Source organism: Poecilia reticulata, chromosome 6 (assembly GCF_904066995.2).
Source record: "Poecilia reticulata chromosome 6, P_reticulata-male-v2, whole genome shotgun sequence".
Classification (NCBI taxonomy): domain Eukaryota; kingdom Metazoa; phylum Chordata; class Actinopteri; order Cyprinodontiformes; family Poeciliidae; genus Poecilia; species Poecilia reticulata.
In genome coordinates, this window is record NC_088835.1 from 32,194,849 (window position 1) to 32,222,372 (window position 27,524).

General features: G+C 46.9%; 1 protein-coding gene across 1 annotated transcript in view; it reads left to right on the forward strand.

Moving 5' to 3' along the window:
- The first annotated feature begins 1,062 nt into the window (after positions 1-1,062).
- The window catches only part of ccnd2a (cyclin D2, a), a 99,751-nt gene continuing 73,289 nt past the window's right edge, over positions 1,063-27,524 (forward strand). The window contains exon 1 of the mRNA XM_081608417.1: positions 1,063-1,184. The gene's annotated coding sequence lies outside the window, so the exon portion shown is untranslated. The remainder of the gene's footprint in view (positions 1,185-27,524) is intronic.

Consider the following 27,524-nt stretch of genomic DNA (forward strand, 5'->3'; position numbering starts at 1 on the left):
AGTGTTACAGTGTTACATTGTTTCATTTCTAATATAGGCTCTTGTGTCAGATAATCTAAGTCAATGTTAGAGAATAATTAATGTTTTTAGATTTACAGAATCTCAGTTATCCTTCATAGCGGCTGAACCCGTATTACACCGAGCACTGTAGCTAATATTAGCTGGTATCTCACCGGTGGACATAAATACAGTAAAGTAATATTCTAATCACAATATATACACAATAATATGTCCATCTTACTTGTGAAATGTTGTCTGTGGAGCCTCACATCAATAGTCCATCGATCAGAACAACAATATCCCTCAGTGCTGAGGCATCTTCTGCTGTTTGGTTGAGCAAACTAGGAGGGACGACCTCTCCAAGATGGCCGCCGTATTTCCTGAGCCGGAGCAGCCAATGCGGGGTCTACTCTTATATAATGTCTATGCATTTACTGTTGCTTAGCAGACTGGAGTGTGGATGTCAATGATAGAAGGATTGCATCAATACGTTAATGTGTGTACTTATATACATATACATACTTTTAAGTACAATTAAACAACCTAGACGTCCATGTGACAATAATTTATTAAAATAAAAATTACAGCATTACTGTATTGTTTTACATCTAAAATAAATATTTCTAAAATAATATCTTGTTACAGCTAATCGTCCCTTTAAGTATATTTAAAGCATTGCACTATATACTCTTATTTTAATGACTTATTATTTGATATTGAGTGCAGAACAAAACATTTTTACAGTAAATGTAAACAGGAGTCAGCGACTTCCGCTTGTTCTGGTTTAGGATCAAGATGTTGGTTCTTTTCAGCAAAAAGACGTAAGAATTAAAGTAAACGCAGCAGCTTCACGTTGTTATTCAGTGAAGCAGAAAATAAATTAACTGAATAAAATGTTTGTTTGTTAAATGTGCCTTCACTTAAAAATAAAACCAAAGGGGTTCCGATGAGGGCCAGCCTCCCTGTCTGGCCGCGAATCCAGGCTCTGGACCGGGCCCGTTGACCCAGGTTCGGGGTTCGGGGCGGAGACTTCGCTCGTCCCGGACCAATCACAGTTCACGGTTTGACTTTGTAAACAACTCTTCCACGCTGCTTTTTAAAACCCACTTTTTTGTGGTTCCGAACCTCGGAGGAACGCCGCGGTGCTGCGCTGAGCTGAACCCGAACCGAACCGCCAGAACCAGGTGAGAATGATCCGAGTTCGGGTTTCTGTCGGTGCCGTTTGGCAGCTCGCGCCTGCTGCTGCGAGCGCGTGCTCAGGTGACCGAGCTGCGGGGGGAAATCAGCTGACGTGTTCCCGGACCGAACCGGAGCCGAACCGGGGGGAGTTCGGGGACACCGTGTCCATGTTGGGAGTGATGACGCCACAGTCAGGCTGGAAACTTTCCGCTCCAGATCGACCTGGTTCTGTTTGTAAGAGGCTGACAGAACCGAACCGAACCGAACCGCTCATCTGAAACCCACCAAGACAGAAGCTTCACCTAGCTGCTTTAGAGACCGGGCCAGAGGTTCTGGCTTGTTGCACATGTAGGAGTTGCTCCAGAACCAGGTGTTGTGGTTCTGGTTCGGGTCCTGGCTGGGTTTTGTCCCGGTTCGCCTGCCAGCTGTTTGTCTGACTGCTGACGGGTCAGAGTTCAGAGGAAATCACTGACACATTGTTATTAATCTGCTTTTACTGCGTCAGAGCGCCGAACAGAACCTGAGCTCAAATGGCTCCATTTGGACCCGCAGCAGGTACATATTACCGGGAGAAAAGGGTCCAATTATGGTTTAAAAGCTCCGGGTTTGTGTAGAAACTGCTGGAATAATCACCGGTCACCCCGATGGTGACAGTTTGGCTCTTAAATGTCAGATTTGTCAGTAAAATGATGGTTAAATCTGCTGTTAACTCAGCCAGGCGCCCGCTGCTGCCCCCAGCGGCGCTGCAGGGAACTGCAGCCTGGATGTTGTGCTGTGAGCTTCAGAAATGTTCTGAACGGATGTGGCTCAGACGTGTGTGTGTGTGTGTGTGTGTGTGTGTGTGTGTGTGTGTGTGTGTGTGTGTGTGTGTGTGTGTGTGTGTGTGTGTGTGTTCTGCACGCCCACCCTGAAGGAGGCAGGGCTGAGGAAGAGGAGGAGCGCTGGCTTCCTGTAACAACGGTTGAGAAGCGGGGAGGTTTGGCAGAGGCTGCTGTGAGTTCAGGTGAAGTTTGAACACCTGCGCTGCGTTCATCTGGTTTCACTGTAAGCTGTGTGGAAATGTGATGCATTCATGTTGACCTGCTCTGGGTTCATCTTCATCCTCACTGCGGTTCTTCTTCCTCTGTCTGTCTGCAACCCAGTGAGGAATGGAGCTGGTCTTCCTCATCCAGTCACTCATACTTATTAACATCGACCTGTACATTTCATCTGATGCATGATCACGACACCTGAAGTAAAGTTTGATTGATCAATTTGTTTTATCATCAGGTGGGAAACTAGAAGCTTTTTTACATAATCTTATAAAAATGGTGAGAAATACACAAGCTCTAGAAAAAACATTGCAATGTTTTTATCTTTCTTTTAAAACCTAAAAATGATAATAAAAAAATGACAAATTTCCTGTAATGGATATTTATTACAGTTTGTGATGTTTTTTTTAACACGTTGCAACATTTGCTGTGTTTATTTAACTGGAATTGAATCAACCTTCAGGGGGCGCTGCACCAAGAACCACTGAAGGAAACGACACAAAATCCTCTGAAGAAGAAACTGAGCAAAACTTCCTTCTTCACCAAATGGAAACTCGATGGAGGCGTCAGATTTTAGCGGTTGGAGGATTTCTCTTTAGTCTTTGGCTAAAGATCAGGAGCCATTTCTGCTGCTAGCGCTAGGCTAGCATGTTAGCGTTGGTTGTATTTACCCAGAATGCCCTGCGCTGTAGTCCACTTCCTGGTTTTACTCAATTATGCATTCACACCCATAGACATAATAAAAGGATAGACCCGCTGACGAGATTTAGGGCGGCCATCTTGGAGCGACATTTAGGGCGGCCATCTTGGAGCGGGCGGCCATCTTGGAGCGGTCCACCACTCCACTCAGTTATGTGTTTAGCAGCACAATGACGTATCAGCGCATTTAATCGATCATAACACGCTTTTTTGTTAATGGAAACCAAATTCAATCATCTATCAAAGCTACATTATAAACAATTGTATTATTTAAGTATGTTTTTAATACACAGTTCAGCATATTTAAATATGATTAGTGGCTATAACAATAGCATAGGAATGGAATATTCTGATATTGATGTATGAAGAGCAGATTACAAAGCACACAGCAATTCATAAGTTATTTAATAAATTATTTAGTAATATCAATACATATTTATATAACTTTACAAACACAAATAACCCGTCCAGTCCAGGCGGAGACAGCTGGCTCTGTCTGACCGTCAGGAGGTGGAGTGGATGGCTGCTAACTGCGTTAGCATTTAGCCTCAAACTGTGAACGATGCACCTTGCTGCTCTGTGGCGTCTGCATTATTCTGGATCATTTTTACTAAGAAAGGAGCTGACTTGAACTAGGCCGCTTTGAGTTGCGTCATCATCTGAGCTGTGAAGGCTGCGGCCGGCAGGCCGGATGTTGTCTGTAAGAACAGCTGAGCTGCAGACGGCTGTGCTGCTCCTGCACATCACTGCAGCTGGAAAACCGCTTCATCTGACTGATTCTTGTTGTTTTGCATTTCAGGCAGCACACTTTCATTTCCTGCCAAATGCTTCTTGTGTTGGCGATCAGTGGTGACGTGTTGCTGTTCATAATGATCTGCTGCCAGATAACCAGCTTACGCGAAGCTCATCAACGTCATCGCTTCCTGGAACAGCAGCTCAACAAAACAAGCCGAACGCGGTTTCAGTGTTTTGATGGCTATAAACGTGCAGCGTGTCGAGCAGAGAGGAAGACGAGCTGCAGGTGGAGAAGAGACGTCAGGAGGAAGGTTCCTCATCAGAGCCCAGAGAGGGTGAGGCTGCAGCTCCTGCTGCAGCAGGGGCTGCAGCAGGAGCTGCAGAAGGGGCTGCAGCAGGCCTGGGCGCGACGCCCTGCGCTGGAGCAAAGAAGATGAAACTGATTTGGGGTTTTAGCTGAAACTTTATGCAGTAATAACAATAACAGTAATCATAAAAGTTTCTATGATCAGGAAACTTTTATGCTTCCTGATCACAGAAGTTATCAAACTGCAGCAGTTTAATAACTGCTGCAGTTTGATAACCTCTAAGGTTGAAAGATTTTACATGAAAATCATGAAAAACAAATTTCTACATCAATTTTTTTTATTTTTTTTTAGATCAAAAATCCAAAATGTCTTCCAGTCATACACCTTTTGCCAAACACAAAACTTTTCTCAAGTCTTCATTGTCTGCAGATGTGGAAGTTTATTTTGGCTTTTTAAAAACCGTCATGATGAAAATGGGACAACGACCAACAGGTGGCCAGTTGGACAGTGGACATTGGGTGGCCAGTTAGCCAGGTGGACCGAGTCCACCAGGTGGCTCAGTCTGAGCCCGTCGGCTCCATCTGACCTCAGAGCTGCAGCTCTGATGTTCACACAGGTTGTTGTGACTGAAGTTACTGCAGAACGGCGCCTCCTGGTGGCAGCATGTCAGAGCAGCTCTGTTCTGATTGGTTCTTACTCATTTCCTGGTTGAATTGTTGCTGTTAGGATCTTTATTCCTTCCGGTTCTGGATTTTTACTCTTCTTTCCTTTTGGATAGATGTTATGATTCGTAACCATGGTGACAAGGTATTGATTTCACCACTGATGAGCATCATAAGCTCAGAAAAGCTAAACTTTGATCCTGAACTCCAGAGGACATGAGAAAACTTCATGGATGCAGAGTGAGAAGGAGGAAGTTCAAACCATCGGTTCTCCAACGTCTCTCTGGCCATGTGAGGGATTTAAAGAGCAGCAGCTAAAGCGAAGGAGGCGGATTAGCAGAGCTGCTAGCAGCTGATGATGATGTCATTGTGTTGCTGTGGAATATCGTCTCTGCTGGCTGGATGTTGAGCTGTTAGCATGTTAGCATGAGCCTGTCATACAGCAACAGAGGCCTCTTCAGATGGGTTGCATGACTGACTGCTACTGGAGCTCCTTCCTGACCTTAAGTAATCCTTCAGGCCAAAATGTGTGTGTGTGTGTGTGTGTGTGTGTGTGTTAGCGTTAGTAAGGACCGTTTTCCAGTAAACCCTGTGTTGTGAGGACCTTCTGCTCCCCCTTGTTTTAAACTGAATCAGGATTTTTCTGGTTGTTTCTCTGAAATCTTCAGATGTCTGGAATAAAAGGCCTCTGAAGGAGGCATAATATCGTCCCTTTAAGGGTGGAAAAATGTTGGTGTAATTGGAAGCATGGTTCTCTTCCTGAATATAAATCACACAGAAAAAAAAGTGGTTTCATAATGAATGTGTGAAGCAGCTTTGCTGCATATTTTTCACATTACTGTACGATGCGCAGGGCGTTCATTTGTCTGGCCTGTGAGGCGTGACGCGCTCTGCTTGTTTAAGTAATCAGGAGAGAGGAAGACGCTCCAGCTGTGATGAAGGTGTGTCTTGTTTTCTTCTGGTTTCATGGCTGCTGACTCTGCAGAGTGATGCTGAAACTCCCTGATCGTCTCAGCGGGGAACACACTGTCTCTGCGGCCCGACCGCTTCCACCGTTTACTGCTGCAGCTGCTCTCAACCTGCAGCTCATCTCTACCTCCACCACAGAGCTGGTGGTTTACACACACACACACACACACACACACACACACACACACACACACACACACACAAACACACACGAGACAAATGAGAACTGCTGCAGCAGATCTTTCTCATCAAGTGTCATTTTTAAATGGTCAATAAATTCATAGTAAGTTATTATAACAGCTGCCAGTTATTTCTGAGAATTAAACCAACATTTTTTTTTAAAATTAGCTTTAAATCTGTAGAGTATTGATATAAACTCTGAATCTATAAACCATGTTTACCTTGGAGAGGAAACTGTTTCATTCAGGAGTCTCTTCATAGATGGTGGAAGCCTGACCTCTAGTGGCCATGAAGCAGCAATGCACCGACTCGATAACATTTCAGAAAGGCTGTGGACAGGACATCAATCAATCAATCAATCAATCAATCAATCAATGTTTATTAATGTTATTAGGTTGTGATTTCTGAAAAATTGTTTATAGATATTTGAGTAAATACAAATATATGATGAGCTACTAACAAGCAGAGTATGCTGCTGCCCCGTGGTGGCCCCTGGTGGCCTCCTGCAGCCCCCTCCTGACTCCTCCTGCAGCCTCCTGCTGCCCCCTGGTGGCCTCCTGCAGTCTCCTGCTGCCCCCTGCTGCCTCCTGCTGCCCCCTGTTGCCCCCTCCTGACTCCTGCTGCCCCCTGGTGGCCTCCTGCTGCCTCCTTCTGCCCTCTGCTGCCCCCTGCTGCCTCCTTCTGCCCTCTGCTGCCCCCTGGTGGCCTCCTGCTGCCTCCTGCTGCCCCCTTGTGGCCTCCTGCTGCCTCCTGCTGCCCCCTCCTGACTCCTGCTGCTCCCTGCTGCCTCCTGCTGCCCCCTGCTGGCCTCCTGCTGCCCCCTCCTGACTCCTGCAGCCCCCTGCTGCCTCCTGCTGCCTCCTGCTGCCCCCTGCTGCCTCCTGCTGCCCCCTTGTGGCCCCCTGCTGCCTCCTGCTGCCCCCTGCTGTCAGTCTTTGGTTCTCTGACTGATCAGCTGATGTTCAAACTTCACCGTTTGGTAAAAAATAATCAACATGCTGAAAGTTCAGCCTGTTGAGTTAAAATCTTTTATAATGGAAAAATAATTACTAGCTTCCACTGCTGCAAAAATCCGTTTTAATTTTTAAGCAACAATATAAACAATTTTTTTGTTCTGCTTTTTTATGATCAAGCTGGTTATACATCCTGTGATTATAAACCTGCAGTACCTCAGGAAGGATGATAGGGGGCGCTCCGTTAGCACTGTCCCTGTTATTTGTGACTAAACGTCCAGACATTGAGTTCAGGGCTTCAGCTTATTTTGTTTCCAGTTTTTGTCAGTTTATTGTTTTTATTTTTATTTATCTACTTAATTTCCAGCCTGGTTCTGATCATAACGAGGTTCATGGAGTTAAAACGTCGTGGAGCTGCTCCACTGACTCTTCTGTTCGGGACAAGTCTTAAAGTTTGGTCCATCTTTGCTCTTCTTCTTCAGCTTCAACCTTACAGAAAACAAACAAAGCTTCAGAACACGAGGCGAGCGGGCTTTGACCGCACCAGTTCTCCAGTTTGGTGGTCTTCCTCTGAAGCTGGGCGAGAATCAGCCTGGAAGGAAAAGAGGAAAGGAGGGATTTGTTGTTGAGTCGTGTTTATGAGCCATAAACGGTAATATTCAATCGCTGCTTCACAATGACGCCATGATGTAATCCAGCCTGAATGTGTGTTAGCCAAGCTAACGAGTCTTTAGCTAAAACGTCTCCTTGTTAGCGCGGAGGAACTTTTATATTCTGATTGTTTGAGTTTTATTCTGTTACATATGAAATCTCCAATAATAACCTGAACAAATGTCTTTTGTATTCTAGCATCAGTTACGCATCATCACATGGACTGATGGGATTTAAATTTATTACAGCCAAACTATAAAGCTTCAGCTTTGATTAATATGTTACACAGAACTAACTTAACTGTCCTGAACGCTAGGGATGGATTCAGTAAACTAATGGGCGGAGCCAATGCATACGGCGTTCCCTCCGGTCGGTGCAGAGCTGTGATTGGTCAGTGGTCTGTGTTTTATGCAGAACTGATGTCGGTGACGTTGATGTTTCTGACTCTGCACACGTCTTGAACCATCAGAGTGAATCTGGGTCACTTCTGTCTGCCAGCTCTGGGGACATTGTTCTCCTCTGGTCTCACTTTGTTCGGCTTTCAGGCTGCAGGCGTCTGATTCACCTGAAGCTCAGCAGGAGAAAAGCTGTTCTTTCCTTCAGATCTAAACGTTTAGGTGAAGCAAAGCTCAGCTGTACATCCATGGAGTTTTCTGCTAAATGCTCCTGATTGTCTCTTCCCCCCTCTGAATCCTCGGCTCTTTGCTTTGTCCTTATTTCCCAGTAATGACCAGTAAGCGCCGGAGGCAGCCATGATTTCCAAACGGCCTCCTGTCTGTCGTCTGTCATTCCCACAGAGCAGCACTTCCTCTTTCTCTGCTGATTGTGTAAGACTGTGTGTGTAACCGCCGGCTGTAATAAGAAACAGAAGAAGAGATCTAGCTTGCCCCACTGATGCTAGCGCTATGCTAATGCTATGCTAACATCCGGCCCAGCAGGGCCGGTTCTGGCTCTGTGGGGCCTCAGTGAGATGCTGTTTGGGGCAAAATGAACAGGTTCCTGACCCTTTAGATTGAGGTGTCCAAAGGGCGGCCTGGGGGCCATTTGTGGCCCTTGGCAAAAAACTATCAGTTATCTGAGGCTGGTGACGCTGCGCCTCCTCTTGTCCAGCACACATCACTAACATGCATCACCTTTAACCTTTCATTCTCTTTCTTCATCCATTTTCTTTTTCTCCTATTTTCTGGGCCACTAATCTTCTTTTGTCTGTTTCACTTTTCTGGCTAATGGGAATGATTATTAGCTGTCGGTCAGACCAGTCAGACCAGTCAGACCAGTCAGACCAGTCTGACCAGTCTGACCAGTGAGCGGCCGCTTCGCCGTGGACGACCAGCAAATACGACGTAATTATGTCAGAAAACACCAGACAAAGTTAATGTCTGTAGAAAATGAAATAACTACAGGATAGAGACTTCCCTGACATAATACTGAACATGCATCTTTGGCGCCCCCTGGTGGTTTGGAGGTGAACCAAGCCAGAAGTTGAGATATTTTATACAACAGCGCCTCCTAGTGGCAGCATGTCGGAGCAGCTCTTATAGTTCTGATTGGCTCTTTTTACTGTTTTTGAATTGAATTGATATTACTGCATGAATGAGAAAATCTGAAAGGCTGAAAAGTCGTTTCACCTGAAACCTGAATCTGAAGTTAGTCTCAGCGGCGTGAAGACGACCTTCTGTGTTCACAGCTTTTAATTAATCAGACAATATTCAGTTTATTCTGCTTTTTTTAAAGTTTGAGAAAATCCAACAAAAAGAGGAAAATAACTGGCCAAATTCTGCCTAGTGACCACAGAGCAACGTCTCTGATTAGCTGATTGATTTCCTAAAAATAAAGGATCACAAAGCCAGAAAACCTGGTTGGATTCCACAGCTATAGATCTACTGATCACAGTAACACTGTACAATGTGACATATAGGGATTTTACATGTTTTCATTATTTAATCATATCTCATTTAATGAGGAAACTTTTTTAATGTAATTAATCACTTTTTTATTTTTACACACAAAAGCTCTGAGACGGAACCTTTGCATTTGGCTGACGTGATCCATCCATTTATTGCTAAGTTGGCGGTTTAATGATGACCTTTAACCTTTAACCATCTGATTGATGGGAGCAAAGCTGCACTTTTATTTCATTTTCATTCTCACTTCTTCAACACCAAACGCAGGATGGAAGCCACAATCTTCTCTTCCTGTGATTTTTCCATGTCTGCTTGAGAAGGTGTGTGTGTGTGTGTGTGTGTGTGTGTGTGTGTGTGTGTGTGTGTGTGTGTGTGTGTGTGTGTGTGTGTGTGTGTGTGTTTTTAAACACGACACACACTCAGCCTTGTTTCAGTTTCCTGCTGGTTGCTCAGTTCCTTCTCGATGATTTCCCGACATGAATCCATGTTGCAACTCATGCTGGTTGAGGAAGAATGCTGTGCCCTCCTCTTCCTCTTTTTCTTCCTCTCCTGGAACGAACCGGACCGCAGTTCCCTGTCTGCCCGTCCCTCCTCTCCGGGTCTAGATGAGTGTGTGCTGCGGGCCCCTTGACGAGGCCGGCTGCTCCAGACTCCCTCGCTGCCCACATTCCTTCAGCGAAGCTTTGTAGTTCTGACACGTTGTAGGAGCGACTCGGTTCGGAGAGCAGCGGCTTTGCTAGGCTCGGCTCTGAGCGGCTCGGTTCGGCTCTGAGCGGCTCGGCTCTGAGCGGCTCGGCCTGGTTCTGCTCTGAGCGGCTCGGCTCGGCTCGGTTCGGCTCTGAGCGGCTCGGCTCGGCTCGGCCTGGTTCGGCTCTCTGTTTTCAGTGTCTTACAGGAGAAACGTTGGGGCTTCAGGCTCCACGCTTTGCTTCCTGCTGCTCTGGGTAAAAATCATCAAACAGGAAGTGATGTCACTGGTTTTAACACAGCCTTGTGTTAGCATCATTTTCTGCATCATTTTGCAGCCATTCCAGAAACTCACAAATACAACAGTTCGTTCACTTTGTATGGAAAACTTTTTTCTTATTATTAATTGCGTTAATTTCGATTAATAGCATGTTTAAAAAAATAAACAAACACATTGAATTTCCAGCCCTAAAAGGAGTAAAACAAGATGGTGGCATTGAGACCCGGTGGTGACGCAGCAGGACGCTGTGAACGCTCACGCTTCACTTCCTCAAACCCTGACGGACGTAGCAGAGTTATAGATATACAACTATTCGGATGGATGGAAACCATGGCAACAGCTTAACAACCTGATGATAAAAAATAAAAACCAACAGAAATGTTCGCATCAGTTTTTGTTCCCAAAAGCTTTCCTCTCTGCGCTGCAGTCACCTTTCACCTGTTGTTTCCATGGCTACAGGACTGTTTGCTGACTTCCTGCTCTCAGTAATCCAGTGGATGGTCGGATCGCTGCAGCTCCAGCTCAGCTTGCTGAATTCCTGCTTTTTCCCGTTAAATGGCCTTCAGGAAACGGCCAATCATGACGCAATCATGAGGTTTTATCTGAAGCCATGAACGTTCAGATCTCCCCAGAGCCAGACTGATTGCTCTCTGCAGCCTCTTGTCCCAGTAGGTGATGTTTGTTCAGGCCATTTATCCACCAACATCAGTTCTGGTTACTTTTGCAAACTTCATGGGAAAGTGGCTGAAAATCGCGCAGAGAGCAGTTTGGTGTCAGAATGCGTGCAGTGCTGGCACTTCAGTGGTCAGAGGACTGTAAATGCGCCTCTGCGCATGAGTACACACGTTTTCCTGCTTTTCATGCATTAAACCCACTCACTGGGAGCTGGTGAGGGGAAAAATCCTGATCTGCAACAACAAAGGGGGCTTGTAGCTGGAGGGACCCCTCTGGTCAACGAGATGCTGACCTTTAAATTCCTGCAAATACAAAGTTCCCTTCTGACCCGATGCTGGACGGGTTCCTCTCATTTTGCTCTTCGGTTCATTTCAGAGATTCAAAGACTTCAGCTTGATGGATTCTAGATGTTTATTAGAGAGATGGACGAACTTTTAGAGCAGACGGGATCGTTCTGCTGCAGTACCTGCAGCTGGCCTGTAGGTGGAGCTGCTGCATTCATTTTACAGCCGCCTGCTCTGAGGAAACGAACTTTATGACCGGAACCCCGATTATTCATAACAACTTCATATGGAAAATACATTTAAAAATGAAGCCTGAAACAGGCAGGGATCATTTAAACTGACTTTAAATGAATCATAGAAATAACTACCATAGATTCAGATACATCAGTAACTTCCATATCAGCACTAAAACCACATTATGGCTTCAGCAAAAATAAAAACATTAAAGTTGGTGGACATGAGGCTGTTAGACGTTGAGTAATTAGAATGTAGATCTAGATCTATGTGCTGGAGCTAGATCATCTGTAGATTCTATACATGGCATTTCTACGCTCAGACTCTTCTGTTTTATTCATTTTCTTCCAGCTAAATGAATTCATGAGTGAGAAATGAAGTGATTATCTGTGTTATTGTTCATGTTGGTGGGAATTCTGACGGATTTCCCAGATCAAACTTTCCAAGAGTCCATCCAGTTTTTGTGAATAAAAATGGTTAAAAGTTAACTGAAAAATTAACAAACTAGATAAATATGTTATTGGTTTTACTTAACCACCAACTGTAGAGTCTTAAGAAGACAAGATATAATGAAAAATCTAGATTTTTAAATCTTAATCAGTCAGTAGATGTTAAAACAAGCTTTGTAATCCTGATCACATTTAAAGGAAAATAAATACATAAAATGGTCAATGATGATCATTTCTGAGCTTAAACTACATTATTATTCTAATAACTACCAGAGAACAAAATTCCAGTATTTATTGTATGAAGTTTTCCTAAAATCTTCCCGTTAATCTGCATCTGATCGGTTCTAATTGATCTCAGTGAATCAGGATTTACACGGACGCCTGATTGGTCGAAGAGTCCTGGCTGTGATTGGCTGCGCTGCGGCTGACCCTGAGGCCGCGGCGCAGCGTGTGACGTCAACGCGCCGCAGGTTTGGGAGCTGATTCAGCGCCGCTGTTCAGGCTGAGAAGCTGTGAGCGACGCCATCTTGTTGCAATGCAGGGCGGAAAACCTTCACAATAAGAGCCGCTACACTGTAAAAAACGCTCTGAACTTTAATGGGTTGAAACGCATTAAATAATTGCAGTATTAAAACCAAACAGTTTTAATAATCTAACAGTAAAGTTAAAGTTTTACTGTTGGAGCTTCATTATGTTTATGAGTTGGTGCTAAATTGGATGAATCAGTTTGAGTGTAAATTAATTTAAAAAGTATGAAGGCGGGAGCTTCTTAAAGAGACAGAGGCCTATTTCAAAGATTCGGTTAGATGCAGTCAAATTGAAAACATGCAGCATTTCTCTAACAGCTGTAAGATCAGAGCTATAAATGTGTCTGTGTGCCAGGAAGCTGCATGTTATCATCCTTTGACCTGTCAGATCATTTGACTGATTAGAAAAAAATATATTTTTATCTGTTTTAAGCAATGCTGCTCATAACTTGGCCAATTATAGCTCCAGATTTCCTTCAGCATCTAAATAAAAACAACCTCATCTAGAAATCATTGCATCAGTTTTTAAATTTAACCGTGTGCTGAAACCTGTTTGTTATAGTTAAAAACCCGGCAGGAAGGTTTCCGGGTTCATGTTTAGAGCGCTAATATTCAGTCTACATTTTAATATTTAATCTGAGGAGGAACTGAGGCAGGAGATGTTCATGTTGGTGAATCTGGAGCTCAGAGTTTATAAAACTCACTGCAGAATCCAGAACGTAAAATAATTATAATATTTATCCATTCATTTAAATCAAACTAAATACTAAAAACCATCAAATCAAAAGGTCTGGTCAGAAATAACCTGGAATTAAAAAATACAACCACATAAACTTCAATCATCACAGCTTTATTAAACTTTAAATAGATTTAATGCTGAACAAAATATTCTGATTAAGCCAGTTTTCAATAACATATTTGTTCATTCTGCAGAGGTTTATTCATTAATACAGGTGTACATATTTTAGTTTATGAAGGTAAAACATTATGAAACGCTTCATGTTGGACATCCGTCCCTCTGCGCTCATTAACCCATAATACTAATCCTTCTGTTTTATGTTTAGACGCATTAAATCACATTTTTCTTTATTGGAAATCTCCCAAGTGCTGAAACATGAATCGATTTAATTCTGCAGGAAGTTAATTTTCTGGTTCTCTGCTGTGAACTTTGTCTTTCTCCACATCCGGAAGTATAATTGTGTTAAACAGAGAAACTTGCACGGCTCCAGTTTGGTGTCATTTTGTCGGTTCTGGTTGTGACGGATCCCACTGCAGGCTGCTGAGGCCTGCAGGTGTGCAACCATCTGAGGCGTAACCGTTGAACCACCGCAGCCTTTAGCAAGCAGAAGAAGAGAGGAGAGGAGTCAGATCTGATCAGTGCGTGTTAATCTGAAGTGGAACATCAGGCTGCTTTGTGTTTTAACAGAACGTCACGTTTAGCTCCGGCTAACCCACGTCGGCCTCATTTCAGGTTGGACTGAGTTCTGACTGTTAGCACCCTGCTAGCTGCTAGCTGTGACGTCCACTAGCATGCAGAGAGAGGCAGCAAAGCAGCTGCTGTGGATCAGCGAGCAGAAGGATGGGAAGACGGCGGCGCAGGCGGCGCCAGGCAGCGCAGGCGGCGCAGGCGGCGCAGCGCGTCTTGTTCTGGGTATTCACTTTTCAGAGGATTTCCAGGAAAGGGAGGTTATTGGTGGTTTTTCTGTTTCCTGTTTAGATTTTTCTCTGGCTCCAGAAAAACCTGCCGCCTTCAGTCTCAGCTTTCAGACGGCTGCTAACCTCTGCAGCCGGACCGGTCAGAACCGAGCAGAACCTGGAGCTGCAGATCCAGGGATCTTTTGATTCTGGGACGCAGCTGCCGCACATCGCAGGAAGCATCACATGGGTCATCAAAGGTCATGTGAGGTCATCTGTCTGCATGTCGTTTCTGTCAGGCTGAGTCGGCAGATTGAACCGTTTCTGGTTTTCATCTCATCATGACATTCAGACTCATGGATCCAAATATTGATCAGGTTCTGAAAACGTTTCCATCTGGAGTGAAGCTCTTCTTACCCAGAATCCTCCACACCTGACGTCCACTTTCTGTCCCCCAGGGGACAGTGGAGACAGGTGGAGGACAGGCAGAGCCTGGACGTAGGGATTACTTTAGAAGAGACAGGAAGTGTGTTGCAATACGTCAGAAATCCCTGCAGAACAGGAAGTGATGTGGAAACTGCTTCCTGTGTTTTGAGTTGGACACGTCTCTGTCCATGGGACGGCTGCAGCTGCAGGACCTGGGGTCCAACCTGTGAGAGCTAGCTGCTGCTAGCTGAGCTGTTTTAAAACTATAGCTGGGCTCTCTGGGTGTGTGACCTATAAGGACAATCGGCTTCATTTATTTGGGGGTGTCGGTGTAGACAGTGACTGTCCCTCAGAGAGGGACGTTATGCTAGCTTAGCAGCAGGTCGTTATGGCTTCACACTCCCAGTAACTTATTATTTACCTTCTGCTTCCTGTTTTAATGCTACAGTTAGTTAGTTGTGTGTGTGTGTGTGTGTGTGTGTGTGTGTGTGTGTGTGTGTGTGTGTGTGTGTGTGTGTGTGTGGTGTGTGTGGTGTGTGTGTGTGTGTGTGTGTGGTGTGTGTGTGTGCGTGTGTGTGTGTGTGTGCGTGCGTGTGGTGTGTGTGCGTGTGTGTGTGTGTGTGTGTGTGTGTGTGTGTGTGTGTGTGTGTGTGTGTGTGTGTGTGTGTGTGTGTCCGGTCCAGATGGACTGACAGTGGGGTTATAACAGAAACCAGAGCATCAAAGCGCGGCCGGACCCGGCAGCACTTACCCAGGGTATCGGATAAACGGCCCCCTGCTGTCACAGTGGCAGCCTGCGAGGAAACGAGTCCGGGGTCGTGACCTTGAAGTCAGACGTCGTCGGCCGCTGCGCGCAGACCGTCACACGGTAACCGCGGACCGGCGCCTCTACCGGCCAGATGGCCGGAGAACCCGAGTCGTCTCTGAAGACCCCGCCGGCCCCCTCACACCGACACATTAGCACCATGGCAACTGGGACGGGGCGACCACACACACACACACACACACACACACTGTTCCTCTCTACCTGCCCTCTCCTCTCATCTCCATGTTTAAACTCCACCAGGTGTTCCTGTCGGATCCTCTGATATGTTTTATGTTTGCTGATGTTTAATATCTGGTCCATGTTTAAAGGGAACAGCAATGAGGCTCCATGAGGCCCCATGAGGCTCCATGATGCTCCATGAGGCCCCATGAGGCTCCATGAGGCTCCATGAGGCCCCATGAGGCTCCATGATGCTCCATGATGCTCCATGAGGCTCCATGATGCTCCATGATGCTCCATGAGGCTCCATGAGGCTCCATGATGCTCCATGAGGCTCCATGATGCTCCATGAGGCTCCATGAGGCTCCATGATGCTCCATGAGGCTCCATGAGGCTCCATGAGGCTCCATGAGGCTCCATGAGGCTCCATGATGCTCCATGAGGCTCCATGATGCTCCATGATGCTCCATGAGGCTCCATGATGCTCCATGAGGCTCCATGATGCTCCATGAGGCCCCTTGAGGCTCCATGAGGCCCCATGAGCCTGGTTTTGCCCCTCCCCGCTGGAATCAGCAGACATTCCCTGAGAAACTTTTGTTTCAGATGTAAAACCGGTGAAAACTGCAGGTTTAGATTTTATGAATCTATCAAATCTCCCACAGATGTTGCTGTGTTGTTTGCTAGTAGCGCCCCTAGCAGTGCCTCCTAGCAGTGCCCCCTTGCAGCGCCCCTAGCAGCGCCCCTAGCAGTGCCTCCTAGCAGTGCCCCCTTGCAGCGCCCCTAGCAGCGCCCCTAGCAGTGCCTCCTAGCAGTGCCTCCTAGCAGCGGCCCCTAGCAGCGCCTCCTAGCAGCGGCCCCTAGCAGCGCCCCCTTGCAGCGCCTCCTAGCAGCGCCCCCTTGCAGCGCCTCCTAGCAGCGCCCCCTTGCAGCGCCCCTAGCAGTGCCTCCTAGCAGCGGCCCCTAGCAGTGCCTCCTAGCAGTGCCTCCTAGCAGCGCCCCCTTGCAGCGCCCCTAGCAGTGCCTCCTAGCAGCGGCCCCTAGCAGCGCCTCCTAGCAGCGCCCCCTAGCAGCGCCCCCTTGCAGCGCCTCCTAGCAGCGCCCCGTAGCAGCGCCCCCTTGCAGCGCCCCTAGCAGTGCCTCCTAGCAGCGCCCCCTAGCAGCGCCCCCTTGCAGCGCCCCTAGCAGTGCCTCCTAGCAGTGCCTCCTAGCAGCGCCCCCTTGCAGCGCCCCTAGCAGTGCCTCCTAGCAGCGCCCCCTAGCAGCGCCCCCTTGCAGCGCCCCTAGCAGTGCCTCCTAGCAGTGCCTCCTAGCAGTGCCCCCTAGCAGCGCCTCCTAGCAGCGCCCCTTGCAGCGCCCCCTTGCAGCGCCCCTTGCAGCGCCCCCTTGCAGCGCCTCCTAGCAGTGCCTCCTAGCAGTGGCCCCTTGCAGCACGTCGCTCCCTCCATCAACAAACATCTGCGAGTCGTTTGTTGATTTTTATGTAGTGTTTGTTAGAAGTTTATTTTTTCCTCTGAGCCGAATGAGGCTGCTGCCTTACCAAAACCCAGGCACACCTTGTTTCTCTGAATCTTTTTTCTTTATGTGCACCTTTCGTTCGTCTTATGTGGTATTTCTTGCTCAGCCGCTGCCTTCTAATGGAAAAGCCCCATTTGGTTTTGATTTGAGATGCACACTAGATCTGGTTGGTGTGTTTGATCACGGCTGTGGCCTAGCAACAGTTTCTCAGAATCGTACGTTTACACTTCAAACAAAAGCTCAACATCTCAGATCAGAGCTGCTGATTTAATACGGCTCACATATATTATCATGAGGTTCTAGAGAAATCTTTTCCATTTCAGACACACGGCAGAAATATGAATTTGGCTCCTGAATTAGTCAAATAGATCTGGACATTTTCACAATGCCTCATTTTTTCTGAATTTTAATCATCTAACGGCATCACATGAAAACGCTTGTGGGTGTTTACTTTTACAGAACAACAGTCAAAAATCTGATTTGTTCTTCCGATCCTTTATAAATGGTCAATCTGATGTTGGTGAAAACCGCCATGTTGCCTGATGGCTGTCAGGAGATCCGGGCGCGTCGAGCGGCCATGTTGTCTCATGCTGAGCATCGGTCCATGGCGTCTCAGCTCATGATTCATCAGCAAGATGAACACGGAGTGGAAGGGTCTCTCTGCTCCTTAGTGCTGGGTTCAGCAAAACCCCATGTTGGTGCGCGCATCGCTCCCAGAAAGTCACATGACCAATACAGGAACTGTTTTGTACCGAGACTGGAGCACCAAACCGAGTCTTTCAGGAAGCGTATCTGTCCATGGGATGCATCTGCCAAAGAATCTCTGGTATTTGTTGGTTTTTGGAACCACAGATCAACCTGGTGGTTTTTACAGTGGGCAGTTAGAGCTGATGCCGCCCAGGAGGTGCTGAGGGAAATACTGCCAGGATCCTCTGGACAACCGGAAGACTGTCTATCCAAACCTCTTCCACCTGTCCTTATAATTTACTTGTGCCCCAGCCTCGTCTGTGCGATCTGAGATTTTCACGTTATTTATTGACTGCATCTAAAGATATTTTAAATGTACTTGTAGGGATTTTTGATGTCCAGCAGGGGTCAGTATTCAGTGACACCGTATCAGTAGTTTGGTGAAACGCTTCGTGACGCCTCATTGTGATGGATCATTAATCCATCGCTACTCATCCAAACTCTTGACCACACCCTCAGTGTCTCGTGGCTCCGCCCACTTTGGCGACTTTCTTTAAATGGGTCCGGAGGCGGGGCTAAGCTTTCACTAGCGGGCTAAGCTAAAGCTAATATCTGGAGAAGTTCCACTTCTAATCCAGCAGAGGGCGAAGTCACAGATTGGACGTATATAAATAACATGTTGGGACTAGTTAACTCTGAATTACGGTTAAGAAGTTTTGATGGACCGGGTTTGGACCGGGTCAGATTATATTCCTTAGGCCCGATCTAAACTCCAGACGGCCTGTGACCTTGTGAGATCTCCTCTGAAACACTAGAGTTCAAACACCAAATACACGTTAACATGTATTAATACACACGGTGAAACGTCGTAGCGTTAGCACAGAAGCTAGGATCTGGGGATTCAGCCAATCAGTGGCAAACAAGTGGCGCTTCTGGATTGGCTGCTTTGCAAACAGCAGGCGATGGCGCGTCAGCTAGCATAGCATCCGGGTTCTTCAGCTTCCCGAGTGCATTTGGGAATGAGCGTTGACCCTCCAGGTGAACCCGACAGTCTAGACCGGTTTCCGGCCTTCCGTCCAGCCTGGTGTCATTTCAGATCTGCGTTTCGCTGCTGACGACGCCCTGCCGTCCTCCACGGATCCTCTGTTCCCACACTGCGCCCAGAGGTCGGTGAGCGGCTCAGCGTTTCAGCGGCTGGAAATCCCCCCAATGCGCACAATGAGGCCAGATATGATACCTCAGCACTGCAGGCAAGGGAGGCAGCCGGGGACAGCGCCGCTGCCTGGGAAAGTCCTGCAGGAAGTGCGACCAATTGTTGGTGATTGTATGGAGCGGCATTCTGATATGCGCTGAATGGGAAAGACGCTTAGCGCTGGTCGCTGCTGCTCTTCAGAGCCTGAGTCATCTTGGTTTTGCTGTTTTTTCTTCAGTGGTGGCGTCTCTCGCCTCTGCAGCTCGCATGTAGCATCGCATGTTCACATTACTCAGAAAGCAGCTGCTGTTCGCAGCTCTGGCTGTCGGGATGTGGCAGATAGAAGCTAAAAATACAGATCAGTTTATTAATATGTCTTTAAGACGGTGAGGAAGTTTCTAGCAAACCAAACCACAGGAGGCAGGATGAATGTTTTCACCTTACATTAAATCAGTGATTCTTCAGAATAGGGACAAACTGGTCCTATGCATAAAAAACAAAATGTGAATAAAATATAGAAAAATATAATTTTTCAAATATCTGACTAAACTAACCTGGGCCATGTGATCACAACAATGTATATTTTCCAGGTGTTTGCGGAATATTATTTTATTTTAAACATTGTAGTCGGTGGATGATGCCTGTAAAATCCCTTGTCCAGGATCAGAACTCAATACATTATAATAGTTTAAAACAATTAAAGAAATACTACAATTATATATTATGACAAGTATAAGTAGTCATAAATAATTATAAAGGTATCAATAAATTAAATTTAAAATCTTTTTTATATATTTTCCAACTCCATGGAAATTTGTCCCTAGTTTTTGTCAACACCGTCAGACATGAAAAGAATGTAAAAAAATCAGGCATTATTGGGGGCACCAGAACTTCTGAGGACCCCATGACCACTTCCTGTTTCTTCCTTTGCTAATAGGGCTAGTTAGCTCCGGTTAGCTTAAGTTATTCTTTAGTTTTTTCTTCTTTTTATTCCCAAGTTGTTCATCACAACCATGACGTGTCAACACCATAACTGATAATTTACAAAACTTTGATGGCATTTTGTGAAATAAAAGCTTAATTTTGGTAAAATGTAAAGATTTCATGGACCTGATGAGCTACAACATGGCCTCCTTCAGAGTAACATCATATAAACTGAGGTAGCTTGGCATTTCGTCAACTCCATCAGAGTTTTTCTGACTCTTTCAGTGAAATTGTTGTCAAATCTCACTTAAATGCGTAATTAATTCATTTTAATGTAATTTTACATAAATTTCATTACTTCACATGTACCAAGTTTTTCATTTTACTCACCAGTTTGTCACCTTCAGTTCTGTGTCAATCCATCAGATGGACTTTTTGTTTTTTTGTTTTAAATAATATTTATTTTGTTTCTTGAGAATCATTTCTCTGTAAAATTAGTAAAAATATCACTAACAGGGTCATTAAAAATTATTTTTTATTTATTTTTGTCAGATGGTGATGACAGCGTTTTGGGTCAGGTCCATTAAAAACGTAATTTTAAAAAAATGTTGCAGCTGGGAGCCTGTAGCTTAGCATCTTTACATTTACAAAACATTATTTGTCATATTTGCATAAATAAGGTTGAGAAATAACAAAAAAGGGAAAATTAAAACCCATTTTGTCCCTTTTATCAAGAATCACTGAAACTATTTTTACCGTGATTTTATTTGGATTTATCTGTTTAATCATTAGTTGGAGGGAAATCCTCCTTTCTGCTGGAAGCTGAACCTCCATTCAGTTACATGAAATCTAAGTTAGCAGCTCTATTCACTTTATTTCTATATTAACAGCAACGATGGAGGAAAATCATCCAGTTTGTAGTCAGACTTTCACAAACGGCTTCACTGCTGAGTCAGCAGGAGGCGACGGCCTGGGAGGAGCTGATGGCGCATCAGGCCAGGTAGCCGAGCCGGAGCGGGTCCAGAGCGGGTCGGGTCCAGAGCGGGTCGGGTCCAGAGCGGGTCGGGTCCAGAGCGGGTCGGGTCCAGAGTGGGCCCAGAGCGGGTCGGGCCCAGAGTGGGTCCAGAGCGGGGCGGGTCCAGAGTGGGTCACAGCATCTGTTGGTGTCGGTTGTCTGATCTCAGAGGAGTCAGAGCAGCTGCTGTCTGAGCAGAGGACCGCCAGTCTGCAGGTGGCGCTCTTCCTGATGAGTTCAGCTGCACAGCCTGCTGAATGACACCGGTAGCGAATGACACCGGTAGCCAATCAGAAAGCGAGTTCCTGAATCCAGATGACCCAACAACTGTCATGGTGGACGTTGGAGACGGACTCTCTGGGGGATGCGGTTTCACTTTGACTCACATTTCCTAATAATAACTATAACTTTAGTCATAAAGGACTTTCACACAAAGTGCTGAAACAACTATAGGTACAAAATTAAGACGCATTAGAAAACAAGTGTATCTTTAGCTTTGCTTCAGAAACCTCCACAGAACATGGCCGCCTGGGGCCTGGAGGGAGATCGTTCCACCCAGATGGGAATGGAAGGAACGAGCAGACTCCAAATGCTCTCCTGGCTTTAGGGATTTCTACCAGAGATGAGATCAGAGAACATGGAGACGAAGCGTACAGGTGTAGAAGGCCAGACGGATGTGAAGCCACCATCTCAGTCTGGAAGGTGAAAGTCTGCTGGGACCAGACCAGGCAACCAGTGACGGGTCGACGCTGCTGGACTAAACATTTCACAGTTTTGGATAAAATGCGAGCAGCGACATTTACTCAAACCTCAGTAAACCAGAGAGATTCTTGAATGATGAAAGTCGTCTCACTTTGTGATGAGAAACGTTCCTTGTCACCTTTTCCCCTGAGACTCAGAGCACCTGCTGGAAGCACTCATCCAACGTCTTCATCCTTTCTCTGCTTGTTATGACGCAGTCGTTGATTTTCAGGGTCAGTTGGGACAGCTACAAGTTTCTGAGGCCTGATGACCGGTAAATTATTGATGACCAGAGCCTAATCGCAGAGATGGGCCTCTAGACAATCAGCACAATTACCAAAGGTGAAAGATGCATAGCAGCAGTGAAAGCAGCAGTAATCTGATTACTCTGTGTTTCAGCCGTTCCTCTGAAGAACGTTTGAAAATCATGAGCTGAACTGCAGGGGGTTGATTTGCTCCGACTCTCTCTGTGTTGAATTATGTGAGTTGGTCATAATGGGGTCTGAGAAATATCCATGGCAGCTTCATCAGTTTCATGTTTTCCTAGCATGTTGCAGCCCTGGTCTGCATGACGTATCCTCGTTCCGACGTACCGACGTTCCCTTTTGATAAGGAGAAAGACGGATTGCAGGACAGAGGCAGGAAGAGGCAGGTCCTATTGGGCCGGACGACTGGAGACGACTGCGGCGGCTCATCACCCCCCCAGCCTTCATCCTTTCTCCAGGAGCTCTGATTGGGCCTCTGCCGTCTCCAACAAGGCCTCCGTTATCTGAAGCTTGGAGGGTGGCAGCGCTGCGGCTAAATTTAAACCCAAAAAGACGTTGAAAACAGAGATGATGTCAGGTTTTTTGTTGTACAGGACAATCTCCTTTGTTTCTGGGATATAATGATGGTTTGACCTAACAATGACTGCGTCTAGGAAAGGGTGGGATGACATGATGAGAGGACGGGAATGTTGGCCTCGGACTTTTTATAAACGTTGATGTAAATATGGAAAGATTTATGTGGAAACAGAAGCATTTGTTTGGAAAAAAAAGCTGCTGGAAAATGAAGCGTGTCATATCTTCTGCAGCTTGCAGCAAAATCCCTAAACTGTCCCTGACCTCTGAGCCGAACCCTGATCAGGTGCAGCGAGGTGTTTTCACGGTTTTACTGCATGTTGCAGAAACCCTCCAGGCTCAGGAGCGAACGTGTGAACCCAGTAACACCAGGAGGCCGTGCAGAGATATTTATTGCACAGACAGAAGCACATGCGCTCATGAATACTAGAAATGGGAGGAGAATGAAGGTGTGTTACAGGAAATGTGTTCTTGTTTTAGTTTTACTGGTAGTCGAGGTCTCTGGCTGCATCCTCCTAACTGACTTCAGGTCTGAATCCCTCGGGGCCAAACATTCGCTCAGCTAAAGCACCTAAACATCCAGACTGCTTCACATCTGAGTCAGACAGTAGAGGCATAAGCAAAATCAGAAGTAAAGTGTTTTCATGGATTAGCTGGGTGCTAAACTCAGGTGTCTGCAGGTTCAGCGTACGGACATTGGGAATATTCAGACCAGACTGAAACTAGAGCTGCAGGTCAAACCAGATGAAGCTCTGACTGCATGAGCCGCCATCAAACCTCCGTCTCACACGCACCCATGCAGCTGTGAGTACGAGCGCAGTACCTAGAAGCAACATGCAAGCAGCCTCAGCGCGTCGTCCCAACAGTTGCCCTGGCAGACATCAGGGGCCTCTGCAGCCCACATGTCACCCACGCGTTCCTGTTGCTGCGCTCGTCTTACCGACTGCTGCGCCTGAGCCAGCTGGTGACAGCAACACTTCCTCTGCTGAGCCGCCCTGCTCTGCTCTCACCATCTGCAGCAACTGGCCAAAGCTTCGGGTTACCCACACAACTGGAGACCCACGATGCAGAGGACACACACACACACACACACACACACAGAGCAGCTCCAGTTGTGAGGCCATATGTGGATGTGCAGAGACGTCCAGATTGTTTATTGGGCTTCAAGATGCAGGAGAGCTGCAGACGGCTCACTGTTCCTGGAAGGACCTTAAGGTCCTGCAACACTCGAGTTTTAGTGCCTGATCAGAGGAGTTAGGCGGGAACGGATCCCAGAAGACGGAAAAGGGGAAAAAGTTACACAGTAATATCAGAACATGTCAAGTATTTTCCTCTTTTTCCAAATGTTTTAATGAAAGAACAGAATTGTATGAAAAGTAGTTGCAGGATGGTAGCAGAACACACACACACACACACACACACACACACACACACACACACACACACACACACACACACACACACACACACACACACACACACACACACACGGTTTTCTTTCTAAGATCTGTGTTACAAACTCATTGGCTTTTCTTTTTAATTCAGTTATGTAAAGAAATACTGACCATATTATAAAAGCTAATATTTAAGCTCCTTGATGGAGGTTGTAGTTTTAAAACCAGCAGAAAAAAGGTTGAACATTTTCCCTGTGGATGGATCAAATGTCAAATTACCTGCTTAGAGACACAAACATGGGATTTTTCATCTTAGATGCATTTAAAGAGGAACAATGATTCCTTTAATTGTTCCGATCCAAATAAAGGAAAATTGGTCTGTTTGGATCAACGGCCAATTATTTCTTCCAGATCTTGTAGTGAAAAACACTCATATGATTTACTTAAAGTAAGCAGTGGTTTAAGATGCGATCATACATGAACGACCCAACCAGGAAGGAAATGAACATGAGTGCTTTGAAATTGGCCAATGGGAACACAGGCTGGGCTTTTATTTGTAGCTTTCAGCAGCTCTGCTCTCTGAAAGCAGAAACACAATCAGTTACAAAGTTCTGGTCTCCAGCGAATGACCCAGAGGAGCACCGGTCATAATCCCCATTTCAGATATGATGCCTTGCGTTAAGACGTGGCTGGACGTCAAATTAGGGGCAATAAACGTTTAATGACCGCTGGTCAGAGCCAATCTGACTGTAATCAGCCTCCAGCGGAGACCAGCATGAGGAGAAGCGTAAGGTCGGTCCCACCTGCAGTGATGCCTTCAGGCGCTCCGAGTTCAGCTCGGTGCTTGGAGACAGCGCCCCCGCTGGTGGTGAGGGCTGGCATGTGGCTGCATGGTATCCTTGGGAAAGTTTGCAGCTTGCGCTCCCACTGTGGATCATAGCTGGGGACAAATACCACATGGAACTGAGAGGAAGCCCGGCGGAGGGAGCTCAGGCACACAGGAATGTTTCACTTCAAAAGGAAAACGTTCACAGCCATCTCTCCATAACTCCTGTTTCAGAGGTTCTCTGCTGTCCGTACCTCAGTTCAATGTGTGCTTGAGGTAACCAGCGTTTACCAGCAGGGATATCAAAGCTGCTGTGTTCCAGCTGGAGGGTCGGCCCGCCTCTGATGGGGCGGCGAGCCGCCGGGCGTCCCGTCGACACGCAGCAAGGAGACCATGGAATCAGAAACAACAAGACACCATGGAAGAGTCTGTAAAACAACAAAACCAGCAAAGTCATATATCATGTTTTTGTCTGGTGTAAAAACAGGAAATAAAGTCTGGAACAGATGGGATCAGTAGTTTCTATAATTTTTAAAAACTTTCACACGTCCCGCTGCCGTATGAAGAAGCTGATTGGCTACGCAGCTCTAAGGAGGATATCTGGGATGGTTTATTAAATCAGGATTTCCTCTAGCAGCAAATTGGTTGTTACTTAAGTAAATGAACCTGTGTTGATATGACCTTTCACCTTTTCGATCAAATAAATCTGAATGGGAAGGAAAAGTTTCAGTCGTGTTATTTTAAGGCGTGAAAGTGTTTCAGATGGAGCAGAAGAAGAAGAGCAGAGACTGTTTTACATTCGTACTGGACGTGGCCAGAGGTTGGGCTCAGAGCGACCGGCTGGCGGTCCGATGTGTGGCGGGACGCAGCCAGGAGCTGCTCACGGTCTGCAGCGCAGCCAGGAGCTGCTCACGGTCTGCAGCCGGGAGCTGCTCACGGTCTGCAGCGCAGCCAGGAGCTGCTCACGGTCTGCAGCGCAGCCAGGAGCTGCTCACGGTCTGCAGCGCAGACAGGAGCTGCTCAAGGTCTGCAGCGCAGCCAGGAGCTGCTCACGGTCTGCAGCCAGGAGCTGCTCACTGTCTGCAGCGCAGCCAGGAGCTGCTCACGGTCTGCAGCGCAGCCAGGAGCTGCTCACGGTCTGCAGCCAGGAGCTGCTGACGGTCTGCAGCCAGGAGCTGCTCACGGTCTGCAGCCAGGAGCTGCTCACGGTCTGCAGCCAGGAGCTGCTCACGGTCTGCAGCGCAGCCAGGAGCTGCTCCCGGTCTGCAGCGCAGCCAGGAGCTGCTCACGGTCTGCAGCGCAGGCAGGAGCTGCTCACGGTCTGCAGCCAGGAGCTGCTCACTGTCTGCAGCGCAGCCAGGAGCTGCTCACGGTCTGCAGCCAGGAGCTGCTGACGGTCTGCAGCCAGGAGCTGCTCACGGTCTGCAGCCAGGAGCTGCTCACGGTCTGCAGCCAGGAGCTGCTCACGGTCTGCAGCCAGGAGCTGCTCACGGTCTGCAGCCAGGAGCTGCTCACGGTCTGCAGCGCAGCCAGGAGCTGCTCACGGTCTGCAGCGCAGCCAGGAGCTGCTCACGGTCTGCAGCCAGGAGCTGCTGACGGTCTGCAGCCAGGAGCTGCTCACGGTCTGCAGCCAGGAGCTGCTCACGGTCTGCAGCCAGGAGCTGCTCACGGTCTGCAGCCAGGAGCTGCTCACGGTCTGCAGCGCAGCCAGGAGCTGCTCCCGGTCTGCAGCGCAGCCAGGAGCTGCTCACGGTCTGCAGCGCAGGCAGGAGCTGCTCACGGTCTGCAGCCAGGAGCTGCTCACGGTCTGCAGCGCAGCCAGGAGCTGCTCCCGGTCTGCAGCGCAGCCAGGAGCTGCTCACGGTCTGCAGCGCAGCCAGAAGCTGCTCACGGTCTGCAGCCAGGAGCTGCTCACGGTCTGCCATGATCACATCTGGGTACGACTAGTTACATTTAGTCCAGTAACTGTAAAAGAAAAAAACTTAGGGATATTTTTAACTGCACTTTTTCCTTGATTCATTCTCATCATCATCCAAACTTCTGGATTTTCTTCCTAATCAACTGAATAAAAACAAACATGTTTGATCCAAAGATTCACCCGACAGACACACACCTGCAGTTTTTGTTAGTGTTACATTGAAAGATTTGGAAATATTTTATTTCGCCTGATTTTAATTTTTGTTATGAGTTATTCTAACTTTTGTGCTTAAAATGCCAAAATTTCCTCTTAACTTTATATTTCTGTCCAACTGATGTAACTTTTAAATATTAAAATAATGATTATATAATCTGTTACTCAGTACTTGAGTAAACTTTTTACCAAATCCGTTTTTTCTCTGATGGCTGCTCTATGATGAAGTGATAATCTGAGTCCCATGTCTGAGCAGCAGCAGCAGGAGGAGCTGTTGATGTCCTCGTCCTTTAACGGTTCAGACCAAAGCATAGAAAAGTCTGGAGGTGCAGCAGCACCTCGGTACCAAACGGCTCCTTACAATTTGGTGAGTGTTATTTCATACTGGTTTAAGATGCTAGCAGCTAGCTGGGCTCGTTAGCCGTTACAGAGCAGCTAACGAGCTGCTAAACTGATATTTAATAATGATGCTGGTTCCACATCTTACCACTGATCACCTCCCACTGTGGAACCAGTAAAAGGTCCAGCTGTTTGAGTAACGAGGTCCAGCTGTTTGAGTAACGAGGTCCAGCTGTTTGAGTAACGAGGTCCAGCTGTTTGAGTAAAGAGGTCCAGTGAGTCCAGCTGTTTGAGTAATGAGGTCCAGCTGTTTGAGTAATGAGGTCCAGCTGTTTGAGTAATGAGGTCCAGTGAGTCCAGCTGTTTGAGTAATGAGGTCCAGCTGTTTGAGTAATGAGGTCCAGCTGTTTGAGTAATGAGGTCCAGCTGTTTGAGTAATGAGGTCCAGTGAGTCCAGCTGTTTGAGTC